Source organism: Anser cygnoides, chromosome 4 (genome assembly GCF_040182565.1).
Source record: "Anser cygnoides isolate HZ-2024a breed goose chromosome 4, Taihu_goose_T2T_genome, whole genome shotgun sequence".
In the NCBI taxonomy this organism is placed as follows: Eukaryota; Metazoa; Chordata; class Aves; order Anseriformes; family Anatidae; genus Anser; species Anser cygnoides.
The window spans coordinates 38,087,464-38,107,316 of NC_089876.1; the positions used below are offsets into that span (position 1 = coordinate 38,087,464).

The window sequence follows — 19,853 nt, forward strand, 5'->3', positions numbered from 1 at the left end:
ATATGTATGTATATATGTAGATATGTAGATTTTCCTCCCTCCCTGTGCCCTTTGTATGAGGTGAGGGGCCACCCAGGAGTGCATGCTGTTTGTCCTCTGGAACACCTGCTGAACCTCTACTGCCTCACTACAACCCTTGACAGCTGCGGTTTTATTTTTAAGAGGCTTTAAAAGGCCTTTAAAATTACCACATGTGCTAAATGATGCTTTATTTCACTGCTACTGTCCTTTTAATGGTACCTATTCAATATGGTACAATACAGGGTTATTTTGACCTTCTTACGTAATAGGATAAGTGAAAAAGTATGTGACAAACAAGGGCCCACACACTGTGTGGCACATTAAGCATAGCTTAAACAGCAATGGCCTCTAACTTATTGTGATTTACGGGAGCAGCAGTAACTTCAGTCTGGTTTAGAAAGGTTTTGAAAGTTCATGTGGCAGCTGCCTCCTCCAGTAAGTATCCCCATGACAATAAAGTTACTCTAGCATTTTCTCCTAATTTTCTGCTCAGCTTCATGTTAGCCACAGACAGTCACTGGGAGTCAATGGAGCAAATGCTGAGACATCACTCAGGTACTCCTTTCCTGACAAAAATTTCCTCATGCTAGTACCTGTCTTGGTGCCCCTTGGAAGGAAGACATTTCAGACATGGTGAATACCTCATTTACCCAGGATGGAAAAACAAAGTGTATTGTTTTGGTTTGGTTTCTCAACACAAATAAGACCACCTTGCTCAACTACATGAAGTAGCTGTTATGTCTTACAGACAAATGGCTGGTTATAGTGCAACCAATACAAATAAGCTGTACTACGCTTTAACTGAAAATGCAGAGTTGTAAAACATATAAATCTTTTCTCAAATATACTGTCATTTACAAATTAATAGTATAACACATAGGTTCAGTATACTTTTTTGTTTTGTTTTCTAACTGAAGTATACATGTGGCAAATTACAAACCAAATAATGAATAAACAGGTAAAATGACATCATATTTGAAAGCCTTTTGTCATGCACGGTACCACTCAACTCTGAGTATATCACAAATATTCCAGAGAGTGCCAGAAAAGTGCTATTCAGACAGGAAGGTTGAGGGAATCTTTCTTTGCATTTTTATATCAATTCTATACTGACAAAAATATCAACTCCTCTGTATCACAGAAAATCTTAAGTAAGAGCCTTTGGTACCAAAACACTTCAAGCAAAAATGATCTTCTTCATAACACATGACCCTCCTCCTCCTACCGCCTACTCTCCAACCACACAGTTTAGGGCTACCAATTAGACTGTACAATCTTGACACACTTAAACTAATTTTTCGATTAAAATCTCCAAAGGCTGGGGTGACAGTATTTGCCACTCTTAGCCACACTATGTAATGCACTATATTTTGAGTTGACCAACTCAGTCAACATATATTCAGATGGTGAACTATTTATTGTAAGGGTTTCAGCAACTAGCCCTAGGTGAGTAGCATAACAAATATCCCACTTTAGCATTTCTCCACACTTTTTCCAGTTCACTAAAACTTTCCATTTTTCTTTTTATGAAAGAAGAAAAAACAGAAAGAGGATTTTTCTTAAGTATATATCAGTTTCATGGATGTTTTCTCCCCTAAATCAGGTCTTAAATTTTTAAGGCTACGCAGGCTAGAAATATCTTGAGATAATACACAATGAATGTGTGAAGCAGAGAATATGAATAAAGAAATATGAATGGTTATGAATATAAAAGTCTGAAAGGCAAAGAATGGTTTTCATTCAGTGTGATCAACCAAGCACAAAGCCTGATTCAGTATGAATGGGCATGAGTGAAGCAGTGTAAATGGAAGTCAATATGACTATCAACAAAAGATTAGGAATGTGCAAGGCAGAGTGTGACAGGGTATTTATAAGCATGTCAGATTACAGATCATGATGAGAAAGGAATTTTAAATTTTCTAATAACAAAGCAAATACATTCTGCTTCCTCGGAATATAAAACTCCATTTTATGAACAAGCTCTTTACCCCAAGTCAGAAGTGTGCAGGAAAAATGAAGAATATGTGTGGAAATGTGTCCCTCTGTCCAACACACACTTTTTTCAAACACTACATGCAAATGTTAGGGAAATTTTTGTAAAACACAATTTAATAGGACCAGTGATTGTATGTGAACACTATAGTCTATGAAATTAAATAAATCACATGGATAAAAATCATTTTTAAAATTATTTTTAAGAACAGTAAAAATAAAAAACTAAACAGGCACATTAGGAAAAATGTAATTGCAACTGGATTCCTACTCTGTTGAAGAGTTTAATATCAGTTTCCAAAGTTTAGTACAAGTTTCATCATTCTTGTTCTTACCTGGACAGAATGAGATGTCCTAAGTATCCAGATCCCTAGGAAAGTGCTCTCTTATTAAATTAGAAGTATTTGGAGATGTCTTTGATAAAGTAAATACGAAAATATGAAGCTTGCTTACCATACTCACTTAGATGCAACCCTCATATCTCAACATTTTGAGTAGAGTATATATCAAACATGCAGTGGTCTTCTGGACTTTAAAGAGAAAAGATTATTTTTAAATGTATCTTCAGTGCTTGGGGAGATGCTTATTGTATGCCTTCCTGTTCATATAAATGGAGTTCAAGGAGATTAATTAATCAGGTTGTTTTTTCACTTTGGGGTTTTGCAAATAACCAATAGGAGAAACTCTACAGACTTATTATTAGAAAAGGTACTTTATCACCACTGGCACTAGGAAATCAGATTTGTTCAATATGAATAGTATTCTTAGCAAATTTAGGGTTTTACAATGCCAGACATACATTAAAACACTTTATTTAATTTTATAGTGACCTAAATATATAACAGGGAGAATACCTAAAGAGGGAACTGCAATTCACAGTTATATGTCTAATTTTATACATACACATATGTATATATGATATACATGTAGTTACCATACGATAATTTATTTTAGCAGTTTGAAATTAGAGGACACTATTACTAGGCGGTATTTTAAGTGTTCATTTGACTGTGGCACGATTTTTGTTTCCATTCATATACACAATATGATAACACTCAGTTTCTCCTTCTCTCTTCTCTATTGCCAGAACATGAAACTTTGGACAGAAGTTTATCTCTATTACCCATTCTATTGGAAGTAGGAATAGAATTTAAGGGAAACATGATATATATTAATCATATGTTGATTATTATGAATTACAGGAATTTTCATTCATGTTTGGAAAGCATGTGTAAAAATTTGGTTGCCTGTCTTTCCTCTAAAAGGATTGTTAGTGCATCCACCTTCCTATGCGATGTCTTTCTGAAGAACAGCCCATCTTATTCACAAAGACAGAAAACCTTGAAAAATAAATTAAGATTTAGATTTTTAACTTGTGATCAGTTTGGGAAACTTGATGCCAGCTGAATTTCTATATGCTATTTATATTGCATTTAAGGTGCAAAGAAATAGAAGTCACAACATCAATAACACAAAGCTAATGTATATGTCAGCTTCAATATTATATCTGCACTACTGGAATTTTGGTTCAATAAATTCTCTCTGCGTGTAACCATGATATGAGCCTTAATACCAGAGCTAACTTTTCGCAGAATAGCTGAAGACTGGTGCCTCATTTATCTAAATCTTCTAGCCACTGTGCTATGGATTGAGATTAAGTCATCTAAGTCAAGAAAGGGTTGCTCTAGAGCTGTCTTTCTTCACTGTAAAAATTGTATCTCCGTTGTTTGTGTCCCAGATCCCCAAATTGACATGAAGACCAACTAGACATTGAAGATGAGTTTCCATTTTAAATGTGGCCTTTATGCTTCCTTTTTGACCTTTAAAATTTACAGATGGTTATGCTTCTAGTACTAAAGTACGTTGGAGCTCAAGAAGTATAAACTAGTACCATAGTATCTGCACTGCCCATAGTAGCTTGTGAAAGTGCACAGTACAGTAAGTATTTACACTTTTTATTTTGCTCCTTTCTACCAATTAAAAATGCTCTTTTCCCACATATTTATTTTGCAAAAGGTATATTCTTACCCAAAGTACAGAAAAATCAATGTGATTTTTCCATAGTGTATATTTTAGCTATTTGGGAGGAAAATCGATGGGGATGGATCAGGAGTCTATCACTGTCTGTCTGTCTGTCTGCCTATCTATGCAGAGATACATTCTGAGTCAGAATTTTCCATTTCTTATTGCATGTAAAGTTTGCAGGTGAGCTTACATTTAAAATGGATCAACTGTTGAAAATAAGTTCTCTGTTTCCTTGTTCTGTGATTAGTCTATGGCTATTCCCTTTTCCCACTACAGTAGAAGCCATCATGATTTCTTTCTCTTTTAAAGTGTATGTACTCTGATGTACTAAAAAGAAAATAATTAGGAGGAATGCTCAATATACTTTGCTCTTAAATTTATTTGACATTCTCTTTTGTTTAAATTTATTTGACATTCTCTTTTGTTAGACTCTATAGGTGAACAGAAGTTTCTAACACAATATTAGGCATGAGAAATAGATTCTTTAACAAAGTAGTCATTTAAATAGTGTCAATCACAATGGCGTTATTTACTTTTGACAAATGATTTACTTTCAAAAATATTTGTCTTCCTGAAGTTCATTTTGAAAATTTGAGGAAGGTTTTCAACTGAAAATATGAGATGAATTACCTTACACTCCAGATAGGTCTCTGTATTTCTGGACATGATATTCTTATTTCTCAGATAATTCTAATTAAGTAGAGCAAAAAGTAAAACTCAGGTAGGTATTATGGCTTTGACAGCCATGGACTCTCCACTTGGACACATATGTTGGCTCAGAGATTTAGCTTTTACTGTTAAGGGCAAAAAGGCAAGGTAGGAATATCTTCCAGATTTGTGTCAGATAGACTGGGGACATTTGCAGTGGATAATAAAAGGAAATATAGGAATAAAATAATTTGAACTGGATGGCTCTTTCTGTCAAACACTAAGATTTTCCTCATTTCTAGATCAAAAATATTTACGTTTTAATTGGCTGGTTTTTAAACAACTTTGGTACAATTAATAGGTCTATAAATGAAAATAACTTGGTATTTTTGAAAAAAATATACCATGTATAAAAAGCCAAAACCACAATCTTACAAGTGGGCCATTTGCTTTCTAGACTCATTTTTTGCAGTCAGATTTACACAATGTATTTTTGGAATTTATTTGTTGGTTTCAAGCTGTAAAATAGGTTATAATATGTGTATGCATGTGTCTGTGCATCTGTGTGAAAACCAGAAACCATCAATAATAATGGGCTTGTTTTTTCTTAAGTTATGTAGGCATACTGTAATTTATGTCCTTCCCTTTTGACACTGTAATCTTTTCACAGCAATGTCACATGCAGTTTAACTCTTCTTCTCCTCTGTATTTTTGATTTAATTGCTATAATCAGTGCAAATACTTCCTCATTTACATACATTTCCCTCTGTGCAAGCATATGCATACAGATCTACAGAAAACAGTTTCTCCAAATGCATTTCAAATCACCAGAGTGAAGTATCTAATAGCAAGCGACACAACTGAAGGAAGAAAAAAAAAAAAAAAAAAAAAGACAGAATCTTTCCTTGTCAACATATACATAAAGCAGAATGGAAAACAATGCACAGAAGCATTCTGTACTTTCTGGAACAAAATTAGTGAGGGAATTCCGCATGTGTGATTATTTTTTTCAGTTTTGTTATATTATTATTCGTTTTCTGATAGTGTTCAACAAACAAATAGCTAAGCCCATTAGCAGCTTTAATGTTCTTTACCATTCCAGCTCACCTCAGAGGTAAAAATTTATGCTAATTCTGTGGATAGGGAATTGCCTCAATTCAGAAAGCATCTATCATCTATCATATGTGAACTTAATTAGATTGCATTCTAATATAAAACATACAATTTTAAAATGGGCGTATTTTCATCAACATTTCCATTACAATGCATGGTTTTTCTCTGATGATTTCAGTATAATGTCTACTTTTGCAAAGATTTAATGAGTAGATCTTTGAAATATGAAGGTGTAATACTTATTGATATGATGGCTCAGTTTTACCCTAAAGTATAGCTACATCAGAAAAAGTTTTTACTCTGTTATTTCCTAAAACTGCACAACTGCCTACAGTTTTTTATTATTTATTAAATAAAATTATAATTAAGTTTAAATAAGTCTTCCAGATGTTGACTCACATACCTTGAGCTTGTACTGCTTAACAATATTTTTTATGTACATAAAAAGTGCCTGAAGTATTCTTTGTATAAATCAATCCATGCATTAATTAAGCGGTTTCTTTCCTAATTCAAGGATTTTCCAAATCGCCAAATTCTAATGTGAGCTAGCATAAGCACCAAAATATTCTCTCTGAAGGGGGAGCTGAAAATCTGTTCTGGAAATAATCATGGAGCTCTGTTACCACCAATTGGTATTTCTGCATATCTTTTTTGCAAAAAATGGGCAATATTGCTCACTGATTTTGTGTCCTAGCACTACAAAATTATGTTCTGTATTTTTCCAAATTTGTAATTACAGGTGCAAGAATAAAACTCAGACTCTAAATATAAACTCTGTCTAAATATAAAATAAAAAAGTCTTAAACTATTGCTACTGGACATCAGTATTCAACATGGCCACTTTATGAATTTTTGTTATGCTTATCTGTCTTTTTGCAGGTAGCAGTTTGTCTATGAATTGCCTACACGTTCCATATAAACATTTTAATTTTTCATGGTTATTCAAGTAGCAACTCTCAAACGTACTGGGCTCATGAATCTACCATTCAGAATATCCCCTTTATTATTTGTGAACCGTAATGCACTTTTTGTCTTTTGTCACACCCAGACATAAAATGTATTTCATCCAGTAGATGACTTAAATCCCATGGAAAGTAACATGACTTTTAAATTCTGGGCTTTGAATGACATTTAAATATGTATATTAGCTCTAGGTTTTGGATTAACAAATATGAAAAGAACAATCAGATTTATTTCTATTTTACAGACTTAATTTTCATTTCATTCTTGTATTTGCATTGAAAAAGAGTGAAAAGGAGATTAAAAGTGCTTCTCATATACATACTTGTTTGTATGTGCTTGTTTGCATATAAACACTCTGTTGGTGTGCTAATACAGCCATATTTACATGAACAGTTCTTACCTAAACATTTATTTTAACAAAAGACAGCTTCTTCAAAGTACATGGAAAAGTAAAGGAGGTCCAGTACAAACATGGTTGAATCAAATTGCAGGATTTAGCAATCATGTTTGTGAATATGTTATTTCACTTTTTGCCCAGTAGTAACCAAAAGGGAGATAAATCTTTTCTAAGAATACATGCCTTACAATATAGCTGTAGAGAAATCTTCTTTTAGATTGCCATATAACATTGAAGTAGGAGTGAGAAAAAAAATCAGAATTATTTCTTTTTAAAATTTGGGGTAGGCTCATTTTACATTTATTTTGAATAAAAGAGCAAGTATCAGCTACTGAATTACTCACAGAAGTACTATCCCTTAATTTGTCTGGAGATTATAGTCATGGTTTTCATAACTATACAATTCACATTATGTCTTAAACTGTTATTATTGCAACTAGGGAAACTTGCACTATTTTATTGGAAAGACATTACTCTCTTTGACCTGATTCTTAACTGTGGAACTTAGCCCCTGTTTGAGGACTTGAAAAAATGAATCATTTAGAGGGACCCATTCACATAGTTGGAATACATGCTGTTGCGATAAATTCAGAGGCTTTAGCTGCAGTCTGCTTTTAGTTAGGGCTACACAGGGTAGGAAAAAAAATCTTTGCATACTTATTTTATATATGTATATTCCCCATTGCATAATTATAAATACCTGGCACTCGTTAAAAAGAAAAGAAAAGAAAAAAAAAAGATGGAGTCACTTCAAATAATTTGATATAGGAAATAGAGTAAATTTAATAGTTGCAAGCCAAAATTTAATTGCAAAAGCTGTAAAATGTCACCTAATTTAAACTGAAAAATTTAAAGTGTTTTCTGAATACAAACTGATAAGCAAGCACCAGAGAAAGTAATATATTTATTTCAGATGTATAGCAAATATATACTATAATATTACTGTAGGTATCACCAGGTGGCACTAGTACAAATAGTTGATGTATCTTAGCAGTTGGTTAGAAATGGGTAACAGAAGTTGTGCAAAAGAATGAAGAAACAGGGATACTGTATGCACTTGCATATTAGCATTGCTGCTTCTTCTAACATCCTATTCTGATGATGAACACAGCATTAGGGGGTTTGGGGTCATCATGATAAGAAAACAGAAATCAATGACACTTCTGTCTTGGTAAACAACACAGTTCTTGGTAGATATCATCATTACAGTATTATGTCAACAGCATTACAATAGCTTCACTGTAGAATGAATTACAGAGCATGGGTCCAATTTAACAAAACCCAGAGTGCCATATCTTGGACTGATAGGAAAAAAATGATGATATTCAGCATCTCACCTCAGAGATGAACCTTTGAACCAGACTTTCTACAGCTTTGCAACAACCATGTTTTAATATGGGCCACAACCTCATTCAATCTTGTCTAGTTTCTTTAACGATCTTCTAATGATGATGTTTGCGGTGTTTACAGCCACTACAGGTGGGGAAGAAGGCAGTGGATTTTAGTTAAGTTTTGTACAAATTTACAACTAAAAATGAGTAAGTAGGGACAGAATGAGTAAACTGTCCTGGAATAACCAGCAGATATTTCATAGACCTGATATTTCCATAGAGGAAATATACTCATAAATACTTAACAATTAAAAAAGCTATAGAGCTGAAATTAGTTGATTACATTGTCATACAAAACCCAGTATTTAGTGGGTGGTGGTAGGACTAGTGCCCTAACTACATCTGAAAAACCTGAATCCACTTCCAGTTTTTGTTTATTTTCTATCTTTTATTTGCTGAGTGTTTATGTTATTGAGTGATGCTATGAGAGAAGGCAAGAGTGTATTTCTATATCTGCTTGTGTTGACTTTCCAGCGTCAACTGTTAAAAGTCAGTTTTTCTTTAAGGACATGTTGCAGCACTGGAACACTGGGAGAAAACCAACAGCAAGAAATCCAACGCAACTTTACAGGACTATTTCACACAAACGTGTTTACATTTATTTATGGATGTTTCCTGCTTATGACAATTCTGTTAGTAGCAGACCAAGGAAACTTCAGTGATGTGTGACATCACTAGATGTAGATTTGTTCTACCAAATTGTTCCTAATCTAAAGTAAGTTAATTTCCAGAAGGTGCTTATGCCTGCTTTAAGCATTAGTGACATGGTTATCCTTTGAGGTGTAGCCTGTAGATCAAGGAGGATTAGCTTTTTATGCCGATATGGTCTCTCTCTAGATGTACTTAGGTATAATCCCCAGCAGGGATGTCACATGTCTCCTGAGTCTGATAGCAGATAAGGGACTGCTTAGTTGGAGTCTCCATAGGAGCCATTGTTATTACTCTAAAATGGAGTTTTAGATCAGACTGCATATTAGTGCTACCAATGTCCATGTTCCTGAGGAAGAGAAGGCAATAGAGTGACCAGAGGCTGGTCAGAGAGCAGCTCTGTTATGTTTTTTGTAGGACAGTAAAAGTATGAATGTAAGCAAAATAAACAGTGCAGATAACCTGAAAAGCAAAACAGAGGAAAAGTATGGAGCAGCAGGAGAGATAAGTCACCTCCCTTTCTGCATCCCACATACCCACGTTGAACAAGTTGGCAAAAGCTGATAAACAGGATAGCACTTGAAAGTAGCCATTGTGCTGAACTCACTAGATCAGGAGATTCTGGGATTTAGATCACATTATCAAAGCAACAAACTGAAAATAATCCCAGTCCAGAGGATGCCTTAACAATGCTTTAGAAATACTGTGATCTATGAAAGAAAAACAAAGAAACGAACAAAAAATGCTGTGTTTGAATTATATCAGTTCTGGTCTCACCAGTACCAAGAAGAGCAGATAGGAAGAAAGTAACAGATCTGGGGCACAAAGCCTGAAATTTTGAATCAGAAAATACTGACAATTACATGCTCAGAGATAAAACTGTGTTCAGTGTCACTGATAAATCGCTTGCGTAAAGGTGTCTGAGGAAGGTTGATCTGGGCGTGCAGAAAGACATAATCTGCAGAACTGAAGTGCCACACAAACAGAGATCAGGTCTGCACTGTAGTCTGAAATTTGCATAGGCAGAACCATGGGGGCCCAGGGGCCCTTGAATCACAGTAGAAAAACCTGCATGCCTCACACATGGATAGAAACATTACCACAAGTTTGTGCAAATTTTCTGTCACAAATCCAGCATGTGTAACCACTATTCTTGCTTTTCAAAACAACAAATACACCCCAGGGAAAAAGCCACAAATCCCTGGCTGAACTCAGATGTGACTAATCTCTTGTGGGTGCAGTATCATAAAATAGGACAAACTCTACAGCACATGCAGAAAGTACTCCAAGAAATGTACTCAAAGCTAAGCATAGCAGCTGAGTTTCAGCTTTTAAAATAGACTCCATATCCCAGTCCAGATAAAGAAACTAAATGAACTACCTGTGCTGTAATGGAGTCCCAGGTAAAAGTCTGAAGTCACCTGAACAAGGGCAATGGCTGAAGAAAAGCTGATCTTTGACCCTTTGGGAGTATCTCAGAGACCAGTGTATCTCAAACACAAGGGTTTAAGGCAAAGCAGACATTAAACTTCACAGAACACTGACCACACCCAAAAGTCTTCCAGGAATTAGTAGTCTCCTTTAAGGAGCACCACATATATCTGCATTCATCAGACATCTGTGCCAGGCACAGCTGTACTTTTGCAGTGACAGACCTCTTCAAAGCAGCAGGTAAGGAAACAAGGGAGTATAGACAAAAATATTCGGTCTGTGTGTTAACAGCATCACAACAGACAAAAAATGGTGAAACTTGAACATACCTGAGTTCCAGCGGTTTCAGGAAGGCTAAGCTGTGATAGCAAATGGTCAAAGCCAACTGGCCTGCTAAAAGTAATCCCAGTAGGAGGGATGGATACTGACAAGTCAGATTAGATGAAGAATGATATTAACTGTGCACTTTCAGTACACCCTGGGGCAGAAACACATTTCTCTGCTTACCTTTTAGAGTAAGGTCAGTGAAAGAAGTGTTTCAGCTAAACAACAAAGACTACTTGGAAACCTTACAGGCATCCAGAAAATAACTGATGACATAGGAATAGCAGCATTAATTCTGATGAAACACATCGGTGCTGAGAGAAGTGATGACAGGGGCTCACAGAGAAAATACTGAGTTTTGGACAGATAAGATCCAGTTCATGGTAACACAAATCAACGACACTGGACAAACAATTTCATCAGGAAAACAAACAAGAGGACAGCAAAGCTTTGACGATATCATACATGAAATCTTCACAGGACAAAACAGAAAACAAAACATTGTACAAGTCCTTCCTTAGATACTTCATACTGTTGAAGTAAGTATTTCAGGATGATTTCTCATTGCAGATGATATACTTCTTATTGCTCCCCTGTAGCATGAGACACTAGGTCACGGATTTGGGAATGACAAGACACTGCTATAAATAATGGTAGCTCTCTCTACTATCCTGTGTCTTATTGCAACACCCCAGCAAGTAAGACATCATTCATACAAGTGCATAGAAAGATAGTCAAAGATTTTCTCCACTTAAAAAAATAAAAATAAAAAAGTTCATATGTTGCATTGAGAAAGCTACCCTGCAGTGTAACACAGAAGCAGATGAGAAGCTCTCCAGGCCTTCTTCCTCTTAAGGTTCTTCCGTGAGGTTTTGTCTGCTGATTTCCTGACTGTGTTGAAGTCTGCCTTCTTGAGACTTATTTGAGAATTAAATACAGAAACAGATGAGCCCAATGTTAGGGATTAATCAGCAAGCTGCCAGAATTTCTGCAGTCGTCTGCTCATGCTGCAAGCCTTATGGGGAGATGCCGTTTGAGAATTTGTTTAGTTACAGGCTTTTGAATGAAGAAAGGACAATGTCATGTTGTGACTGAGTACTCTGCGAAATTAGCCACCTATCGTCAGGAATGTGGTGACAGATCTCTTCAAACGAAGCAAAAAATGCCTCAGACATGTTAAGGAATATCTTCAAGAACTTTTGCTTTTCCTCCAAGTTTCTAATAAAGGGTTTAACCTTTGTATTCTTGCCCATCCTGATGAAAAGGCCACGAAGCAGTTAAGAGTGCACAACCGACATCTCAGGAACTTTTAGCAGCTCCCTGCGCCTTGAGTCGTTCACCAGAGGAAACTGCCTGGAGGAATGACAAAACCGTTGCGCGGCCGTTCAGGCAGAAGAGAGACAAGCGTCCCAGCTTCTGAGGCAGATGTCACAAACATTTAAACAGCTGTCAGAACCAGCTCAGGCTGTCATCAGGCTTGACCTTAAACCCAGTTTAGTTTTTAAATGGGGGGGGGGGGGGGGGGGGGGGGAGGAGGGGAAAAAAATTTCAACAGTGAAGTTACACAGCTGCTTGAAATATTAAATGAAAGGACTGAACATCTGTTCACTTGCTTTTCAAACTTTAATGGTTTGGAGAGATATTCTGTTGTCTTAGATCTTTAAGAACATCTGAGACCCATGCAGCTTCAGCACCTGTGAAAAATCCCCTCTCAAAACATGCATACACTTCAAAGCTTATTACTCCTGTTCTTTGCCAAACATATGTTGCCAAACACCACAACAAATTATTAATAATACTTAGGTCGTATTTGACTTTTGTGCAGCAAATTTCCTGAGCGAGCACCAAAATACTACTTAACCATCAGCAACCTTGCAATGCACAAAGAAATAGAGAATCATTTGGTAGGAAATAAGAGAAGCATTATATTGATCCATTTTTGGTTTGCATTTGTTTTTGGAATTTTTAGTTGCTCCTTCCTTTTCATTTGAAATTTTAAACTAATTATAGTTTGCCAGAATCAGGCACAATGTGTAATGAACTTGCAAGCTTCCTGACACAGGATATTATTGACATAGTTAAGGGAATTATGAGTGGGTACAGGAGGGAAGTATTAGGCATTTCTATGAGTAAGAATAGCCTCTGCAGTTAAACTATACAGTTTATATTTATATTGGCCATCAAGCCTTGTGTTCCAGGACATAGGATGTAAAAGAGAGAGCAAAGAAATCTGTAGTGTAAACATCATTGTAATTTTAGAGCTAGATGTTTGCAGTGTGCTTCTGGGACCAAATATATAGTACAAAATTATACTTTGCATATTTTTGCAATACCAGACTTCAAGAGGAGGCAGAAAGTGAAAAGAAAAAACTGGTCAGCAAGATTTCTGTTTATATTTCTGTTTTCATTTCTAATGGGTTTCACTGGAAGTATTTATTATCGCTTTGCAGGGTTTCTTTTTATTAGCATAACTCACAGATTCAACTATGAAATTTCAGCATGCAATATAAGATTACAAACTTTAATTCACTCACTTTTCCACATCTAGATTATGAATTTTCATTTAAAGAAGATGTAAATGTAGGTGATATTTCTTTCCATACGTAACTTTAAAAAGAAAAAGCATAAGGCCCTAGAGACCTGCTGCCATATCAATTTTCCTGCCATTCATGCATTACAATGTATTTTTAATGTTTTGTAAGTTGAGGGTTCAAATGAAAAAAAAAAAAGTATACCAGCAAAAGTAAATAGGTAGAATTAATAATGATGATACTGATAATAATAACATTAATAATGCAAATCCCATATAAGTCTCTTCAAATTTTATGAAAGATATAATGCAATTTCTATAAATAAATAAATAAAAGAACACCTCCTAAAACCATTAATAAATCTTCATTAAAATTTTAAACAATGTAATCTAAGTAAAAGGGTGAAGAGTGGAGGATTAAAAAGCTTTGGCATTGTATACAAAGTAATTAATCAGACCAAGGGGCAAGTGTTTCCAAAACAAACACAAACTATGAAGAAAGTTTAGTAGTTGGGGGAAAGGGGCTGTTAAAGAGGAAAGAAATGATATGGACAAAAAACAGTTTAGAAAATGTTACACATTACTAGGAATTCATTGTTTTCCACTAAAGAAAATAATTATTAATAATATTTATTATTATTATTATTATTATTAAATATTGGTTATTTATACAAAGGAAGCAACATCATTAGGTATAAATTTATGAAATGAAAACTAAATGGCAAATAGAAGGCAAATTTTGCTACCCAGCATCATTTTTGACTTGTGGTGCCACTTGTGTTCCCATCCTAGTATACATACACTTACCATTTACAGAACACTCATACAAAATGAAAAAAAATAAAAATAAAAAAAATTAAATCTCTCATTTCCTACATGAAATTAATTCAAAAACAAACAAACAAACAAACAAAAAACACAGAAAGTACAGCTTAATAATGAAGTGTTAGATATACAGTGTGAAAATAAACCAACAAAGATAAGAAAAACTGATTTAGGAAGACATACTGTTTGAAAGTAATCCATTGTTGTCTGAAAGCTGAGGCTTAGATGCAGTACATTTCAGATATTAGAAATATTTTGCCCTCATACATGTACTCAGCTGTAAGACAAGAGATAGCATCCCCTGATTACAAATATAGCCTATATAACGGCAATTTATTGAGCTGTGCAGTTTTAGATGTCACTCCACATTTAACAACTGTGGTGGAAGACCTCTGTGATATTCATTCCAACACTGACACCCTCAAGTCATATTTCTTCTCTCGTCACAAAGTATTTATTTTTATCAGCAGCTTGTCATTCAAGTGTATTAAAAAAAGTGGAGAAATGGGCAGTTGTGGAGCCTCTATGTCAACTGTGAAGATAATGTCTCTCAATTTAGTGCCGCAATTTGGTTATTATACATTCATAAATAATCAAATATCAGTTCAAAGACTCCAGGCATCAGAACTGAGAAAGGGGACTGAAAGCATAGGTGGTATTGAATTTTTCACTTACTCTCACAAAACAAGTCATCCTGTTAATAATCTGGCTCTCATCCCAGCCAGACATAACACATTTTGAAGTTGTCTTTCTCCCTGGCTGTGTCAGAATTGGCAGCTATATTCACAAGTAGAAAGTTTCCAAGTGGTCAGACAGGTCTGCTTTGTTTTCTTGCCCCTACTCCACAGACTTCTGCAGTGCTGGTGGATAGAATAGGAGAACAAAAGCAACCGGCATATCTGCAACTGCACATTAGCTTGGTATCACGTGAGTATGAACTCAGAAAGAAATATGTTAAAAGAAGACAGACAGTCTTACTGATATAGGAGATCTCTAAATAATAAAGCTAAAGCTATTTTAAATTTGTTCCTCCTCTGACTTGTATAAACACTGAGGCAGGAAACAGAAGTTGCTAGTTGTTCCTAAGACAGGGAAAAGAGCATTTGTCCTCCATGTTACATGAAGAAAAATAAAAACAATGAAATAAAATAAAGCAAAATAAAATAATTAATATTAAAATCAAAGTTAAAATAGGAATAGCATTTAAGGTCTTTCTCTTCTCCAGGAAAACAAACAAACAAATCATGATTCTCAGCAATGACTCAGCACCACATCACCTACATAATAAGTTATTCACAGACTCACACTGATGCCATGCAATTTATACTTCATCGTGTTTGTCAAATAAAATTTCTTAACTTTAAAATAATAATTTCCTTTCAATGGGAACTGGAGAGGAGGGAATTCAGGACAGAACAGTCCTAGCATGAAACCAAAGTCAAGAAAACAAGGTTATTTCTGAATTACTGCTAATCATTCTCTCATGTAATCTCCATTTCTGCATTTCATACACACACAAACACACACACTCAAATCCATCATACACCTAATGTAACTGATAGATTTAGCCCATACAGGTTACTCTCCTGTTATTAGGCAGCTGAGAGGCATAATGCAGGCAGGGGTGGTGGGCAGCATAGATCCATAACAGCTCCATAACACTGACAGTAAGGAAATTGTACTTGAGCTTCTAGTATCTGTGACTATGTTTAGTTGCATATTTGTGCTGCAGCAGTTAAGGGATATGGCTTACAATTTTCCATAGCCATGCCTGTGGTCAGGTATCCCCATGGTTCACTTGCATATGTGCTCATCAGATATGAAACTGTCACCAACCTCTGCCAGTTGTTCAAGCACATCTAAAAGGAAAGTTACCAATGTAAATCAGAATTATACCTTCTGTATTACACAGAACTAGAACTCAGGCCATGGACATCTTATTATGCACTGAAGTCAAAATTTTGTATTCCTTAGGAGGCTGATACTAAAGGCTTTATCTGAAAAGGAATACACCCTGTACATACAATAAATATGTAAGGTCAGTAACTACATCCCCAAATGTGGTATACAGATTTATTAAGCACTGTAACTCCTATTCTATGCTATGGAAAATATGTATTTAATTTTATCTGCTTCAGTGTACTTTATAGATAATGTGACTTTGCTTTGCATATTGAGTATATGAACCCTCTTAATATCTTTCTTCATAAAATCTTTGACAATATGTTCAGGATAGTTGGGGAGTGCATGAATTGATAGACCTGAGCCAAAACCAGCTGGTTTTAAGCCCTCTAATGAACTGCTGCCCTGTTCTGCAAGCCAAATCTGAAAATGCTATACCTCTCTGACAGCGATGTTGTGTGAATTTCTGCTTCTGCTGTACCTGAGCCCGGCCCACTGGCCTGCTTGGGATTCTGCAAACCAGGCACTACTCTGCCTTTTATCACCAACACATGAAAGCCCCAGACCAAGAGAGAGCAGACTAATGTTTAGAAAAATACTATCCCAAAATGTCCAACTCCTTCCAGGTGTTTTTTTTTGTGTTTTTTTTTTTTTTGGTTGTTGTTTTGTTTTTAATTTTTTAATTTTAATTTTTAAGAAATTTTGGTCAACCTTTCTTTAAAATTACTCCTGGGTTGGCTGTTCCCTGGCATTCTCCAAATATGCTCTGCCTACTGTTTTCTTTCCATGAAAAGTCCTGAAGCATCCCAAAATATTCTGACATACAGCAGGACACCAGTGTTTGTTTAGCACAGCTCCCTAACAGTACAGTACAATAGACGTTTACAGTGCTGTAAAATTAAGCTAATGTGTTTAGTAAATCTGTTCTAGAAAGGTTAAAGAATGTGGTGCTTTTATCATTACAGGTGAAACCTGGCTTCTATGCATTTGACATTTTGGAGTGTTTTTTCATAGATCCGAAAAGGTCTTTTTGTCATATAATTATCTAAAACTTGTTCCCTTAGGAGACCTAAAAATGAGCAGCTTCTCTGTTCATACGCATCAATTTGCCTGCATAGAATATTGATCCTCATGAGGCTTTTCTTGCTCTACATCCCACTGGATGCAGACATATATTTTGTAATTTTATATATGCCTGTATGTGTATGATCTTTTCCGACCTTGCAAAGGTGATGGGGAGGATTGTAAATTACTTTATTTCATTTTAGTCTGAAATGTAAACTTTTGTGAAAGCATTTGTATTTCTGCTCTTTCCCGAAGCATCACAATGCTGTAAGGGTATCAAAGATACCATTCACATTTTACTTCTGTCTTTCTGGAGGTGTCGGGGACAAGTAATATCATGCACTGCAGTTGGAGCATGTATTTACATGTGCAATTTTATACTCATGTTTGAATAACGTAGTATGCATGGTTATTTTGAGAAAAAAGCTTTGATCATTATTGTTGCTAACAACAATATTAATACTAATGTGCAGTATTCTTAACAAAGCATATCACAGGACATTTAGCAATTCAAATACAATTAAAAAGCAATATCAAATAAATGTTTGATTTTGACATAAAATACGAGTGATGCATCTCCCTGAACACATACCAAATTAGGAATATTAGAAAACAACCTCCTAGGGCTTCATTTCCTCTCTGTGCAAGCAGGACTCTGTGCAGCACACAAAGGACCAAGGTTCCTCCTGACCTGTGAAAGATGGGTGGAGTTCAGCTCACGAACTCTGTGCCTGCTGGAGCACCTCAGCCCTTGCACTGCTACACAATCCCCTTCACAACGCCCAGACGCTTCCCTCCACTCCTTTTCTGAACCAGCATCTCGTTTTCCAAGGTTCATTAGCTCCACCCTGAAGAAAGTGGCTGTTGGCAACGTGAGTTCCTCACCAGTATGGGCTTTACCTGATGACAGAGGATATCCAGGCGTGGCTGAAGATTACAGAGCATCTGCTTCAGAAATCTCAGTGCTGCTGCCACCAGAGAAAACGTGACTCCAGTCTGAACGTCATGATTCAGTCTAAGCAGGAAAAGCTCTTAGAGAGAACAAAAAAAAAAGCTAATATTTATTTACAAACTGAACAAATGTATACAGAAACTCACTGCAAGGCAACCACTGTAATACATATCACCATTGTTTTCTGAGTATCACTCTAATTTAAGATCTTATATTGATTTTACAGCCTTACAAATATTTTCCTTGCTTCCTTAATTCACATATACATGCAGAAATGCACTTTCCTTGAGCTTATTATTTGTTCCTACTTTTTCAGAGGGTCAGACTGAAGGCTCTGCTCTTCAGATATCTATTTTATTTCTTAAAATCAACACTTATTCCAAAGTGAAAAGAAAGCTTCAGAATGTAATATATCTCAGATGAAAAATTTACAGGAGGCTGTACTGCATCATCCCGGTTGATAAATTACACATTATGGTACACTGTAGCCCCTCCCGGTAGTACTCCAAATATTGTATATTGGTTTTGCATATCATCTTCTCACAGGAAGAATGCTTTTTTACTTGTGAGTTTAGTCACTGCCTCCAGCAGAAGTTATGCAACATTAGAAGAATACCAGAAAAGGGAAAATAAAATAAAATAAAATAAAGAAATGTTTGCATGCCAGAAGAAATGAACATAATAAACTTACCCATGAGCCTGAATTTGCCCTGCAGTCTCGTACAAAGCTTTTCACTAATTCTGCTCCAGGTATCTGTGTTGAACCAGCACTTGCTGTCAGCAGGCAGGAGGGGTCATGCTCAGAGCAACCTCTCTTTTCCAGGGGGGAGGAGGTGTTTTGGAAACCATCACAGGCACTTCCATGGGGTTGGTCTCACCTGGGCATGGGCCTGCAGTGGGGAAGCTGGAAAGCATCACTGCTCTGAGGAAACCCCACTCACAGCTTCATTGGCAGGAGCATGGCAAGGCATTAAGATATCTGTTACAGAGCACATCCAGGCACAGGGAGGCTGTTCTGGCTAAACAAAATAACATTACATGTCTTTGAACATACTTCACATACCACAGGCAATGCATTCCTGGGATCTCCATCTGAAAATAGTGGTGACATTTTTTTAGTTTTATTCTGGCCTCAGGAACTTTCCGCCCTGGATTGGCTCATTTATGTTTACTTTATATAAAGGCTGTGCTTGTTCAGGAAAAGAGTGAAATTCTCATGGTGACAGGTGAAGTGTTCAAGGAAGCCATACATGCTTTCCTAGCTATGGAGCATAAAATTATGCAGTAATGTAATTACACAAAAGAAATCTTGGCACAAATATATATTCAATTATCCCATATTCTATCTGAAATAGGACTTACGCTTCCAAACAGAGAGAGAATTAAGTCTGATGGAAAGGAAGGTGCTTCATTAATGTGTCAGGGCTAAAAGGGAAATGTATACATTTCTTCAACACCTGAAAACTATTCTTGTGTATTTGTTGCTCTGCCCTAATTTACACACAGTTTAATGTATTTATTCACGCTTTCAGAGTGATGTGGAAAGAACTGTGGAAAAAAAATGTTATTTGGTAAACTATCAGGACTTGGGATAGGAATGGAGGGATCCCACATTGCTTATAATAG

At 35.8% G+C, this 19,853-nt stretch overlaps 1 long non-coding RNA gene across 1 annotated transcript; it reads right to left on the minus strand.

Moving 5' to 3' along the window:
- Window positions 1-17,428: 17,428 nt before the first annotated feature.
- Window positions 17,429-19,057, minus strand: LOC125184125 (uncharacterized). The gene is made up of 3 exons (XR_007167494.2): window positions 18,919-19,057; window positions 18,176-18,306; window positions 17,429-17,966 (listed from the first exon to the last, which is right to left on the minus strand). It is a non-coding gene; the product is annotated as an uncharacterized lncRNA (long non-coding RNA).
- Between the last annotated feature and the right edge of the window lie 796 nt (window positions 19,058-19,853).